Here is a 9,896-nt window from a genome sequence, read left to right as displayed (position 1 = left end):
TCAACCCATCCAAAATCCCATCATTACATCATTATTTTTGCTTTCTAAGTAAAATCTTCACAATTATGGAGGATAAGATGAACATTTATATATATATATATATATATATTTTTTTTTTTTTTTTTTTTTTTTAACTCTGGGACATTAAAATCTCATCCCATCTCCCAAAAATCCAGGAGGATGAAATATGTGAAAAATTTCCCAAGAGTCAGCCACAAAACCCCAGACTCTGAGCAGCTAAAAACCAACATTATTCCCCTGGCCTGGGAGAATTTGACACTTCTGGGTCCTGGCAACATTTTTCCAAAGAAAATTAAAATATAGCTGTGTCCCAATAAAAAAAACCCAACTCTCTTTGCTTTCCCTTTTCCATTCGCAAAAGGAAAAACACAAAAAACTCCCTTTCTGTCCCTTTTTTTTTTTTTTTTAATATAGGAAATGTTTAAAAGTCATCAAATCTCCCCAAACGAGCACTAATTAACGAGCAAACACCAGGGCTGAGAAGAGAAATAAACCCAGAACTGGGATTTTCTGTAGCTCGATTCAAACCTGGGATCCTTTAAGGCCATAAATGCATTTTCTTCATTCTGGAGGTTCCTAATTAGGGGCTGGAGAGGAAATGGGGGCAGCAGGGAAACACAGGATGCCTTTTTTATTTTTGGGAAATCCTTCAGCACTGGTGGTTTTTTGGGATGGGGATGCCTTGAGCTGCCTCTGGAAGCTGAAGCCCACCGGGTAGAGCCACCCCCGACATGGTCTCTGTGGGATCTCCACGAAATCTCCCCTCATTTCTCCAAAAACCTTCTCCAAATTGCTATTTTTTAAATGGATATTTCACATTCCCAGTACCTCCAGCTGGGTTTTGAATGCCAGCTTTGTTTCTGCAGATGAAATTTTGGCGTGACCCCACCACGAGGCCTCAAGGACGGCTGGGTCGGGCTCTTCTGGTGGCATCAGACCCAAAATCTGCCCCAAAAAAACCCTCCCAGCTCCAAGCTGGGAACCAGAAAGCTTCCAAAACTGATTGCTAACACAGGGATTATGAGTGTGTAGTTAATTAGAAGTGTGCAAGATCACAGGGTGGAAAACTCAGAGTTTAAGGGTTTAGAATATGGTAATATATGTAAAGCAGGATGGAGGTTTTAGGGTGGAGGCTTCTTCACCTTCTCCTTCACCCTCTTCTCCATGGGTTTGGGTGGTGCTTTGTAATTAAAGAAAATTCTGCACTGCAGACTTCAAGTAATTAGTCATATAATCAAATAATATATCAATCAATATAATCAATCAATATAGTCAAATAATAATGTAATGATAATTATCATAGCAAAATAATAACAAAATAAAAGATAAAATGAGGTAAACTATAACAAGATATAAAAGATGGTGATGATACAAATAATAACAATAACAATAGCAATAACAATAATGCTAACAATGCTAATAAAAATAATAATAATCATCCGGGGGTATGCAGAATCTTTATTCCTGACTCCTCCTGTAATTCCCTGAGATCCAATTCCTGACTGCTGATTATCCTGGGATTAGGGATGAACTGCTTGTCAAAACCTTAAAATGATAGATTAAAAATAATCCCCTAATTAAAATTATCATCTCTGTTAGTGATGGGAAAAGAGGGGAAGGGGAAGGGGAAGGGGAAGGGGAAGGGGAAGGGGAAGGGGAAGGGGAAGGGGAAGGGGAAGGGGAAGGGGAAGGGGAAGGGGAAGGGGAAGGGGAAGGGGAAGGGGAAGGGGAAGGGGAAGGGGAAGGGGAAGGGGAAGGGGAAGGGGAAGGGGAAGGGGAAGGGGAAGGGGAAGGGGAAGGGGAAGGGGAAGGGGAAGGGGAAGGGAAGGAAAGGAAAGGAAAGGAAAGGAAAGGAAAGGAAAGGAAAGGAAAGGAAAGGAAAGGAAAGGAAAGGAAAGGAAAGGAAAAAGGAAAAGCCATTCCATTTTGTCAGGGTCCTTCCTGCTGATCCAGAAGCAGCTGCAATGTGCAGTCCTTTTCCAGCAGAACAGGGGACTGTGAATTCTGAATTCTGGGGCAGTGCTGGTCTCCACGGGCCTGCCTTTCCCAGGAATCACAGTGTGCAGCATTTCCATCCTCCCCAGCCCAGCAGGAGACACCCCAAAATTCCCAGCCTGGGCCTTCCTTGGGGTGCAGGGGCTGCCCCTCTCCCAGCAAACCCCAGGATGCAGCCCAGTAATTTGGATTTGTGGAGCAGGGATGGCTCAGCCATTCCTTCCCAGAGGCCAGACGGGAACATTCATTTCACACCACAAACAGGGATTTTTTTCCCCCCTCCCAGGCTTTCTTTTATGGGGATTCAGTACAATAAACAAAGGGGACGAGCTGATTTCCCTGGCAAAGGCCCCAACTCCTGCACAAACAGTTCCCAGGCCTGGCACACGCAGGGATTTTGCACCATCACTGGCCAGACAGGGCCACATCAGTCCTAAAAATCCAGAAATGGGAATTCAGCTTCTCCTGGAAATGGGAATTCAGCTCCTTCCCCACATCAGCCCGAAAATCCCAAGGAAATGGGAATTCAGTTCCTTCCCCTTATCTGCCCTAAAACCCCAGGGAAATCAGAATCAGCTCCTTCTCCTTATCAGCCCTAAAAACTCTGGAAATGGGAATTCAGTTCCTTCCCCTGCAAATGGGAATTCAGCTCCTTCCCCATATTAGCCCCAAAAAAATCCAGGGAAATGGGAATTCAGCTCTTTCCCCTTATTTGTGCTAAAAATCCAGGAAAATGGGAATTCAGCTCCTTCCCCTGGAAATGGGAATTCCTGGCTTGTGACAAAGCCTTTCCCTAAAGAGCATGCCTTAATTGGTCCTTAATTAATTGGGATAAAGGATCAGAGGAGCCAAGCCCAGCTCCATCACTCCCTGTGTCCTATTGACTTTTCCTACAGGTGCCCTGATGGCCCTTGGGCCACAAAAGGCCTCTAATTAATTACAAATAAAGCCATAATTCATTAATTTGATAAGGCTATTCTTCAACTCCAGGTATGGATGGAGCAGCAGGGAATTATGGAACCATCAAGGCTGGAAAGGACCTTTAAGATCATCAAGGTTCCCTTGTTTCAAAGCACCACAAAGCAGACAAAACTTTATTTGCATTTCCTTTTCAGAGTTAGATTTTGTGGATTCCTTCCTGGAACTGGAGTGACCCTGGAGTTGTTAAGGAACCTCTGCACGAGTATTTGACAGAAGTAGGGGTTTCCTGGCCACCCCAAAATATGAAATCCAGGGCCTGCCAGTGCTCATGGCAGTGACAGCCTGGAATCCCCATCCCACCAGTTCCCCCAGCACCACGGGGAGAGCAAAATCAGGGAGCAACCAGGAAAATCCAGGGAAAACCCAAACCCTCCTGGGTCACCCCTCAGGCAAACCTCTCTCCCCAGAACAAGCCAGGATTCATTCCTGGCTGTAATTCCTGCTCTAGGCCCGAGCACAGCTTGATGAAGTGATTTTTCCTGACATCATGATGCGAGTCACTGTCAGAGGAAGGGCTGGAGCAGGGGCAGCTTTCCTGGGAATGCTCCAGCCCTTCCCTGAGCCAAGCTCCTGCACACGGTACCTGCAGCAGCTCCCCCTTGGAAAAACACACCATTTTCCAAAGGTAAGGCAGGCTTGGGTTACTAGGAACACAAATCATTATGGCTAAAACTGCATTCCCGTTTTATTGTATTTGTTTTATTTATAATTTTATGACTTATTCCACATTTTCCATATTTTCCATGAGTTTCACATCACGCCTGTCCCGTTCAGGCCTTCACATGGAAACTTGGGCTCCTCTCCACGCGTTGAGCCTTTCTAAACAGGTTTGTTTTGTTGTTTGCTTGGCTTGTCCCATCCCTGGAGCCCGTGCCTGGAAAAGCCAGAGTGTTCTCCCACCTGGGGATGGGACAGGGTGAGAAGGGAACAAAAGCAACTGGGAATGGGATAGATTGTTGAAAATAAACCCCATCCAACTGGAGCTGGGACAAAGAACAGTTTGAGCATCCCCTGATTTGGGCTGTGGGTTGGGACAAAGAACAGTTTGAGCATCCCCTGATTTGGGCTGTGGGTTGGGACAAAGAACAGTTTGAGCATCCCCTGATTTGGGCTGTGGGTTTGTTCAAGGGTTTAAGTTGCCAAAACCAGGGATTTTTCCAGGTGTGGCATGTGCACACATGGATTTGCCACCAAAGCCAGAGCAGGAAGGACAGGGAAGCTCCTCCTGGCGCTTCCAGGTTCCTTCCCTGCTGGAAGGGGCTCGCAGGGATCTGCAGGCAGAGCTCACTCCCTGTTCCCCCTCTCCTGCCTGCACAGACATTTCCCTTCTCTCTCAGATCTGCAGCAAAGCAGCGATGCCGCTTTTAGCTGCCCTTCCACGGCTCCGTGCCAACAGGAACATTGGGTCAGCGTGCAAAAAAACCCTGGGAAATCTGCTGGAGCAGCCGGGATGCTCCTGACAGGAGCTGCTGGCACGGGGCTGGCAGTTGGCATCGGGCTCGGGGCGTTTCGCACCAGCTCAGCTCCCCCTCGCCAGTCTTGCACCCTGCCTGACCCCCCTGCTCATTCTCATGCAGCGCAATCCCGCCAGAGAAATCCCAAATCAGACAATATCGTCTCCCTGGCGGCAGAAGGGTGCTCAATTCCTGCGAAAAAAAAATAAAAAATGAAAAGCAAAACTCATCAAGTTCACTCTAAATTGTATAGAACAACTTTTCATCTCAGAATCGCCAGCAGTTCAGGGTCTGCAGGCAGGGGAGGAGGCCACGAAACGGGATTAAAATACCTGTCCAGGTAATTGAATTCACTGAAGTGTTTAGAAGTTTACCTGGGTAATCTCCCCAATGGCAAAAGGATGCTGAATTCCTGCAAAAATAAAAGCAAAACTCAACAAACACTCTAAATTTTGAAGATATATAATCTCAAAAACCCCACCAATGCAGCATTTACAGGCAGGAGAGGGGATGAGGAAAGGGGATTAAAACACCTGGCCAGGTAATTGAATTCACTAAAATGTTTCAAGTTTACCTGGATAATCTCCCTGATGGCAAAAGAATGCTCAATTCCTGGAAAAAAAAAAAAAAAAAAAAAAAAAAAAAACACATAACCCAATAAATTAATTCTAAATTCTGCAAAAGTCTTTTTAACCTCAACAGCTCCACCAATGCAGCATTTGCAGGCAGGAGAGGAGATGAGGAAAGGGGATTAAAACACCTGGCCAGGTAATTAAATTCACTAAGAAGTAATTAAATTCACTGCAAGCTAATTGTTCACCTGAGTCATGTCTCTGGTAGCAAAAGGATGTTCAATTACTAGAGTAAAAAAAAACCAAAAAAATTCAACAAGTTCACTCTAAATTGTATCAAGTGACTTTTTAATCTCAAAAACTCCACCAATGCAGGGTTTGCAGGCAGGGGAGGGGGCGAGGAGCTGGGATTAAAGCATCTGGTGAGGTGATTCAATTCCCTAAAAAATTTTAAAATATTACCTGCATCATCTCTCTGGTAGCAATAGGATCCTCAATTCCTGGGGGGGAAAAAAAAAAAAAATTCAACAAATTCACTCTAAATTGTATAAAGGGATTTTCAAATCCCAGGAGGGTTGGCAGGCAGGGGAGGGGGCCGAGGAGCTGGGATTAAAACATCTGGCCAGGTAATTAAATTAAATCCCCTCCTAAATTTGCACCCGACGTGCCCCCCCATAACTGACGGCCCCGTTGAGCGGTGTCACCTCCTCTGCTGCCCTCGCTGCCCCCCACAGCTGCCCCAGCACAGCCCCCCAGCTCAGCTGCAATTAGGGGGTGACTCTTAATCACGGGGTCCTGCTCCGAGAGCGGGGAACCGCTCCTGCGGCTCGCACGCGCCAATTAAAGATAATTTCCAATGGGAGTAATTGAGCGGGGGCTCTGCAAACTGCTGCAAGGGTCTCGTCCCCGGCAACTGACGGGCGTGAGGGGGTATTTTGACAAGTTTGGAGCAGATTTCCACGGAATACCAAGGAGGTGCTCTGTTTTCTTTGGAGTCATTGGTCAGGAAATGGAGATTGTGAAAGGTCAGGCCTGGAAGAGGAGGGCAGGGATGGAGGTGGTGTTCAAGTCCTGATCTGTGGGGATTTATTTCCAGTATAAATCCTTCAGTCCCTTGATTGGGACTTTCTGGGTGATCCCTGAGCAGGTGAAAGGGAAGGAGTGATCCATTGGGAAGAGTTTTTGGTGGCTTGCTTTCACTCCTGCAAAGGTGACACCCCCAAAATGTCCCTCTGCTCTCTGGAATCACCTGGAAACCTGGGGATTCAGGGTTGAGGGACCTGGAAAACTCCAAAAGCTTGGTTGGATCTCCATCCCACCCTGAGCTTTGCGCTCAAACTTCTGATTTACAGCACCAGGCTCGAATCCGCGACGATTCCGCGGCGCCTGCGGGGTCAGTGGGGTGTGAACGCCCCCGGAACGCAGCGGGAGCCTCTTGGGGGCTCGGCAGCCCCGGCAGGTTTTGTGGCAGCAGAACAGACTGGGATGAGCTTGGATTGTGCCACCTGGTCCCGGAATGAGCCATCTGTGAGCGCCGTGCCCAGCACGACCTTCCTTCCCTTCCCCGCGCTCCGTTTGGGCTCCGGCGCTTCTCCTCGGCGCCTCCCCACTCTGCCCCGCATTTGAGAACCCCAGAAAGCCCAGCAGGGCACCCAGCAGAGCCAAAAATGCTCAGGGAGAGCAAGTCCATCCCCTCCAGAGGGAGAACAGGACTGTGGGAACAGCAGGATCCCTAAAAAGGCTCCATCTCCCAATTCACCTCCTGCCACGTGTGGCTGAGGCAGCCCTGAGCTCCCTCAGCCCACCCCTAAATCATTTGGGGTTGGGTTTCAAATGATGTTTTTGTTGTCTCAAGATGCTGAGAGAAAACTGGACAGCGTTTGGAAATTGCACTTTTATTTCCTTTCTAGACGTTTAACGCCGTTCAAAGTGGGAGCTCATACTTCTGTGTTGTAGCTGCGTTCATGTGCTGCTGCAGGATGAAATTAAATGTATTTATGAGCAGTTGTAGCATCAGGGAGTCTGAAAGTTTTACCTTTAATTTTTACCTTTTCTATAGGGCAAAATGCAAAAAGGAAATAAAAGCTGGGCCAGACTTGCCCTCACTTAAGTATTGTCTCTGCGCCTGCAATATTTCAGAAGTCTTGGTACCACCTTGGCAGCTCACCCCAAAAACAACACTGGGGGGCTTCAGAGAAACCAGAAAATGAAATTAAGTATATAAAAAAAAAAAATAGATCAATTAAACATCTCTGAGGCAAATGCAGAGCAGTGAAAACTGAAAGTGCACAACAGGAGAGTTTGATAAAATTTTTTAATTCGTTTTTTTTCCTTTTTAAAATAAAATTATTGCCCAAAAGAAAATTAGCAGGACTTGGTCTTTATATTCATTGCAAAGTGATGTTTTTAATGAGGGAATCCAAGAGAAATCACTTTTAAAACATGAAGAGAGAAGCAGAATTTTTTAATCACAATTCAAACATCACCGAAGCGAGGGCTGGGCGACGCGGATGAGCCAGAATGACAGAAATTGGTTGGAGGGGTGATTTTTGCAGCCCAAATCATTTGCTTTTGGATGTTTTTTGGGGGGGTTTTGAGATTAAAAGCCCTGGATGTGCTCAAACACAACAGGACCCTTTTAGGGTGCCCCAGGCAGCGGGGACAGGGCAAATGCCACCATGGGCACGAGCGGAGCCAAAACCATTCCCGGGGCCATTCCTGGTGCCCGTCCAAGCTGCCAGAGGAGTTTATGTTAACATCCCATGGCTGTCTCCAGCTGCATGTGTCAGCACAGCCCTTCTGGAGACCTTGCCGTGGTGGGGGACACGGCAGGGGGAAGGAAGAAAGCCATTAAAAAAAGAGCAAATCATAAATCTCCAGAAATATCCAGAAAACTCCATCATCTTCACTCTCAAATCCAGGCTCCTCCAGCCTTCTCCATGCAAAACTTCCCCAGAACTCTTGGGGGGGGCAGCTTTTGAAGTGTTTTTAACACATAGGAAAAGAACACACAAGAGAAATTTGGCACAGGGTTTGGCCCAAGCAGCCAAGTTGGGCATGGAAAAAAAAAAAGTCGACAATAAAAGGTCATTTCTCGCCAAGTTTTAGTAAGTATTCAATATCTACCTTTTTTTTCCTGCTCTTTGCTGAGTTATTGGCCAACTTTATGGAAAACACTGAAGTGGATTTATTATAATTGGGGGTTTTTCTCTTTTTTTTTTTTTTGAACCGAGCAAGCTTTCTTGTGAGCAATAATTGAGTTATGGCAAAAGAGGAGCACAGACAGGGGGTTAAAGGATGCAGCATCCAAAAAAATCCTCTTTTCCACACCATTCTTTAAACTCAAGCGAGCTCCTGAGCTCCAGTGATCTAATCCCGCTGCTATTTATGATTTCTGAAATTATTTATTATAAAGTCTGTCACAAAGTGGAAAATTCCCGGTGCCGATCCCATTTTGAAGCGGGAATTTAGCGCCGGGCGCAGTTGGCATAACAAACCTGCCGGGGTGAGGAGGGGGCTTTTCAAGGAATGAGCCTTTCCATCCCAGCGGATCACACAGGAGGCGTTCCACGAGTGGCTCCCAAGGCGTTTTTCCAGCTCTGTGGTTGGGTGGCAGCTCCTCTCTGGGATGGCTCCGCTCTGTCCCAGCCTGTTCCCACAGGCTCCTTCCTTGCCCCTGGGAATTCCAGGTGGATGGGCTGATTAGGAGCAAGCTCCTGGCTGACGTAGGTTGGGTTTTAAACATCCTGCTCTGCCTCATCCCTACCTTTATTTTCTTTTTTTTTTTCTTCTTTTTTTTTTTTTTTGGAAAGGCAGAGTTTTTAAAATCAATTAAAAGGAAATATGGGAATTTTTTTCCACTTCTGACATCTTAAGTGGAAGTGTCCTCATCATCTTCTGAAGGCTGTGGGGTTTTTGTCTGGATCTTCTGGGATATCTGACCTGGAAATGGGCAATTCCAGCTTGGATCAGCCCAGAATTCTGGGTGACCTGGAGCAGATCCTGCAGAGAAAGCTGCAGCCTCTGAAATACCCAAATAATTCTGGGATATTTTAGTGCAAGGACAGAGATTCTGGATGCAAGATGACCCAAGCTATGAAAACCCAACCATCTACATGAGACAGAAAAGGAGCTGGGAATGACAAAAAAAAAAAAAAAAAAAAAAGGATAAAAACCAGATTTGAAGATGAAAAGCAAAAAAAAGGAACCACAAGCCTGGAACTGACAAGAAGTTTACAAGCTGCAGGTTTGGGCTGAGTTTAAACAAGAAGAGTTTCCTTTCTGCCTCTTGTCAATTAAAGAGGCAATTCCTTTCCAGGTGGAGCAGCTACTCCATTTTCCCATATTCTCTTGGAAAAGCCCTCCCAGATTGAATTTTTTTTTCAACAAGTGAAAATTTTCCCAGATGCTTTGACTTCTTCACAATTTTCTTTTGTCATTCCACAAAATAAGAACCTAAATAAGAAGAACCTAAAAAAGGATCCGTTCCTATTTATGCTGTTGGAAGCAGCAGCAATGGAAAAAGCAAAATTTACTCTGTTTGGAGAGACCAACTTTTTATGGAACGGATGGGATGGGATGGGATGGGATGGGATGGGATGGGATGGGATGGGATGGGATGGGATGGGATGGGATGGGATGGGATGGGATGGGGAGAGCCCAGCCAGCTATCAGGACTGTTCCTTGTGAATCCACAGGCTGTCAGGATTCTCCCTCCATGGACTTGGCTCCTCATGGAATTGGAACAGCTCTGGCTACCAGGAGTTCACAGCCCAACAAGTTTTGGCAAACCCAACCCTGTGCAAGGCGGGTGTGGCCATCCCTAATTCCAGCCCTTGGGAAGGACCGCCATGACCTCACATCTCAAGCCCAT

Source organism: Lonchura striata, chromosome 18, assembly GCF_050655825.1.
Source record: "Lonchura striata isolate lonStrDom1 chromosome 18, ASM5065582v1, whole genome shotgun sequence".
Taxonomy (NCBI): Eukaryota; Metazoa; Chordata; class Aves; order Passeriformes; family Estrildidae; genus Lonchura; species Lonchura striata.
The sequence above is the reverse complement of the archived record's forward strand: the minus strand, read 5'-3'. Positions refer to the sequence as shown.